Source organism: Nuphar pumila, chromosome 10, assembly GCF_984573655.1.
Source record: "Nuphar pumila chromosome 10, dmNupPumi1.hap1.1, whole genome shotgun sequence".
Taxonomy (NCBI): domain Eukaryota; kingdom Viridiplantae; phylum Streptophyta; class Magnoliopsida; order Nymphaeales; family Nymphaeaceae; genus Nuphar; species Nuphar pumila.
This window is the reverse complement of record NC_143258.1, coordinates 79199262-79204340: the sequence shown is the minus strand read 5'-3', so window position 1 is coordinate 79204340 and position 5079 is coordinate 79199262.

Below are 5079 nucleotides of genomic sequence, written 5' to 3'. Positions count from 1 at the left end.
GTGAATTTTCAGTCTGAATTACATTGAATATCTACCTGAATTTTGTTCATTCACTAAATTTCTGTTGTTAATTTCTTCTGATTTCATGTTTTCATCTTTAGCATAGATCTGATTTTTGATTTTTAATCTCTTGTTTACTTTTATTTTTTTAGTTTTTGTCTTCTGTTTTCATTTACGAGTTTTACTGTTTTCAGTTCAGTAATGTTTTGTTTGCTTTCATTTCAAGTATGAATTTTGGTTTCGGTTCTATGTCTTTTACTTACCTGTTAATTGCTTTTATGTTTTGCTTAATTCAATCTGATTTTTAGTTACCTGTGTGTTGATCTTAATTTTCTTGTTTTTAACATTCATTTCATGTTTGTCATTTCCTATTTTTAATACATTCATATAGCTTAGTTTTCATATTCAATTTCTTGATTTTTTTTACATTCTGATGTTCTGAAAGTTACCTAAACTGTAGTTAATTAGTTAGATCTAATTAGAAATCATATTTCGGATCTAGAAGTGTTATCATTTCATATTTTTAGCATCTAGCTAGTTTAATATAGTCTATTTCTATCTCTGGTACTGCTCGTGTTCATTTTATTTGTGCAGGATCACACAGGATTGGAGCAGAAGCGATTGCATGACATGGGAAGTGCAAGAATAGAAGATGTTTTTCTCTTATTTTAGAATTTAGGAATTTAATTGGGTTTGTAAATATTGCACTTTACGCCCTCTGCGAAGGGTATTCATTTGTTGTAATAGTTAGTTGTCTTTACTTTTCTTGAATATTTTACATTTCAAATAATTCGGCAATAAAGATTAGTTTAGATTTGTGTATTTGAATACGATATATTCCCGTTCCCTGAGTTCGACCTGGTCTCATCCACTAGTGAGAACCGGTTTTTATTATTTGATGTCTGGTTTTCACATATTTTACATTTAAAAATCTTTTCAAAATTACAACGATTGCAAAAAGACATCAAATTTTTGGCGCCGTTGCCGGGGAACGACGTAATATTAGTATTCACTTTATTGCCTAGTGTTTGCTTTGCATTTAGGTTTAGAACCACGTATGTGCATATCTTAGAGAAGAACTTACTTTTTTGCACAACCCACCTATTAGGATTCCCTTAGAGGTGACTGTACGATTGGTACCGTACATATAGATTTTATATTTCTCATGCATAATCTCTGTTATGTGTAACTGCGTGGTGTTTGTTTAGTTTTTGTTGTTTTTAGTTTACTCGCTTTGTGGTTTGTGTGGTTTGGCTGCTTAGTGCGTTAGTTAGGTAGAAAACCCAAAGTTAGGACGTGAGCTACACCGGTCTACTCTAAGGTGTATGCAAGGGCGACGCTCACTTGACCCTGAGCTGGTAGAGCCGATTGAGGACCCCGAGTCCCTTATTAGGAGAGCCCAAAGATCTGCAACCATGGCTGAGAATCAGCAGATTACTCGTCCCCTTAGGGAGTACTTCATGCCTAACACCTATACTCCCGCCTCCTGCATCACAAGACCTGATGTAGGAGCAAATCAGTTTGAGATTAAGGTCAGTGTAATCCAAATGCTACCCTCATTTTATGGCCTTAGCAATGAAGACCCATATCGTCATCTCGACGAATTCTTAGAGATTTGTTCTACAGTGAGAATCAACAACTTTGGAGATGATGCTATGAGGTTGACCCTGTTTCCCTTCTCTCTGAAGGATAAAGCCAAACACTGGCTGAAGGCATTAGATACAGTTAGAATTACCACGTGGGAACATATGCAAAGAGAATTTTTAAAGAAATATTTCCCAATCGGTAAGATGAATCAGTATCGAAAAGCCATCACCAGTTTTACGCAAATAGAGGAGGAACTGTTTCATGAGACTTGGGAGAGGATGAAGGATCTTCTCCGCAAGTGTCCCCACCACCAGGTGCCTCGATGGCAACTGGTGCAATATTTCTATGACGGTCTTACTGAGAAGAATCGTCAAATGGTTGATGCCGCATGTGGGGGCACTTTCATGCTCAAGAGTGAGGATGAAGCGTGGTTGCTATTTGAGACATTAAGCGAGAATTCGATGCACCACGCGACAGCTTCACGGTCTGATAGAGTTACACCTGTACAGGATAGTGCTAAGAAGGCAGGTATTTTCGAAATAGGGATGAACCTTGAGTTGAGCAACAAGGTAAACCAACTGTCCCAGAAATTAGATCAATTGTTGTTGGGTCCCTCTCCTGCCATGCAGGTGTGTGCGTTGTGTGCAAGTCCTGCACACCATGTTCTCCAATGTCCAGCTGCGTCACAGTATCCTGAGTTTGTCCAAGAGCAGGCTCAGATGGCTCAGAACTTCTCTAGGCCCGCACCCAATCCATTTGTCAATACTTACAACCCGGGCTGGCGAAACCATCCAAATTTCTCATGGCGTAACTCACAAGCCCAAGCTCCTAACCCTTCCCAGAATCAATCCAGGCAAGGTGGTTATACACCTGGATTTCACAGATCCAATGATCCTCCAGCCCAACCTGCGTATAATCAAATCCATTTTCAGGAGCCTTCACCTAGTCAATCTTTTGAGGATAAGATTTTGCAAGCTTTGAGCTCACATACCCAGTCGATTGCAAAGTTAGAAACTCAAATGGAGCAGCTCGCTGAAGCACTTAGCAGAAGAAGTGAGGGAGCATTGCCTAGTCAGCCTATAGTTAACCCTAGGGGTAAAGAACCTCTGCAGAGTTTGCATATGACAGATACACATCAAGAGCAAGCTCAGGCAGTAGTAACCCTTAGAAGTGGGAAGCAGTACCATTCGAGGGAGGCTGCAGAAGAAAGAGAGAAGATAAGTAAGAAGCAGCCTGTCCCTAATGTTGTACCTCAGGAAAGCGAGAAGGTTCTTCCATTTGAGCCTTCCACAACCCATATTCCTAAAGCCCCCTTTCCTGAGGCGTTAGAGAAACCGAGAGCATTAGGTAAGTCAGGAGTAAACATGCAAGAGATGCTTGAGATATTCAAGCACGTCCATATAAACCTTCCCTTACTAGATGCCATCCAGCAAGTCCCTGCATATGCAAAGTTCCTCAAAGAGCTTTGTACGCAGAAAAGGAAGTTGAGGTCCCATGCGCAGAAGAAAATATATTTGACGGAGCAGATCAGTGCAGTATTGCAACACCAGACTCCACCCAAACTTAAGGACCCAGGGACCCCTATCATCTCATGTGTCATAGGAAACATTACTGTTGAGCGTGCTTTGCTTGACCTTGGGGCAAGTGTTAACATTTTGCCGGGTTTCTTCTATGACAAATTTGGATTGAAAGAGATGAAATCCACACCTATGACGCTTCAATTAGCGGATAGATCGATTAAGGTCCCAAGAGGGATACTTGAAGATGTGTTAGTCAAGGTGGAGGATTGTTATTTCCCTGTCGACTTCGTGATATTAGATATGGAGGGAGTTGATAGCATCAGACAGACTCCTATTATTCTTGGTCGCCCTTTCCTAGCTACCGCCAATGCGTGCATTAATTGCCGCACTGGTGAGATGGATGTTTCATTTGGAAATAGGAAAATGAGGATGAACATTTTTTGTGCATCGATGGAGTCTGATACTGAAGAAGCTTCTTTTGAGGTTGATATCATTCAGGATATTATAGAAGCTGAACATGATTGGTTGTTGAGTGATCCACCTCAAGAGGAGGTTGATGAATCATTCAAAGAGGATCGCCTTGATATGATAGATAGTGAGGCAGATAATGTCAGTGGGGTTTGGCATTCCGAACCACTTCCAGAGTTAGCTGAGAAGCCCGCAAAGCCATCGATAGAGTCCCCCAGAATTGGAGTTGAAGCCTTTATCAGCTTCACTCAAGTATGTTTTTTTAGGAAAAGAGCAGACTCTCCCAGTTATTATTTCTGCAAACCTGACAGATTCACAGGAGCATCAGTTGTTACAGGTTTTGCATGAGCACAAGGAAGCTATTGGATGGTCTGTGGCGGATTTAAAGGGGATTGACCCCTCCTTTTGTATGCATCGGATCATTATGGATGAGGGAGCTAAACCCTCAAGAGAATCACAAAGGAGATTAAATCCTCACATGAAAGAAGTGGTGAAGAAGGAAGTAGTTAAATTGTTAGATGCTGGGATTATTTATCCCATCTTCGATAGTCAGTGGGTGAGTCCTACCCAGGTTGTTCCCAAAAAGTCTGGGCTCACTGTGGAAAAGAATGAGAAAGGAGAGAGCATTCCCAAGAGGATTACTACGGGATGGCGTGTATGTATTGACTATAGGAAGTTGAACAGTGCAACTAGGAAAGATCATTTCCCGTTACCGTTCATCGACCAAATTTTAGAAAGACTTGCAGGCCAGCAATATTATTGCTTTTTAGATAGATATTCCGGATATAACCAGGTGGCCGTTCATCCCGAGGATCAGGATAAGACGACATTTACCTGTCCCTATGGTACATTTGCGTATAGGAGGATGCCGTTTGGGCTTTGTAATGCCCCGGCTACATTTCAGAGATGTATGATGGCGATTTTCTCTGACATGATGGATGATGTCCTTGAGATTTTCATGGATGATTTCTCGGTTTATGGCTCTTCTTTTGATGATTGTCTCCAAAAATTATCTCGTGTACTTCAGCGCTGTAGGGAGACAAATCTAGTATTAAGTTGGGAAAAGAGTCATTTCATGGTACAACAGGGGATTGTTCTTGGACATATTGTGTCTGAGAAAGGTATTGAGGTCGATAAGGCCAAAGTGGAGACCATTGTCAAATTAGCTCCACCGACCTCTGTGAGGCAAGTGCGTTCATTTTTAGGGCATGCAGGTTTCTATAGACGGTTCATTAAGGATTTTAGTCAAATTTTTAGACCGTTGTGTAACCTGTTGTTGAAAGACCAGTCGTTTGTGTTTGATGATGCCTGTCTGAAGGCATTCTTAGCCCTAAAGGGAGCACTGACCACTGCTCCTATTCTCAGATCTCCTGAGTGGTCAGTGCCTTTTGAGATTATGTGTGACGCTTCGGATTATGCGCTTGGAGCAATTTTAGGACAGAAGATTGAGAAACGATCTCATGTTATTCATTATGCTAGTAGGACTCTTTCTGACACACAAATG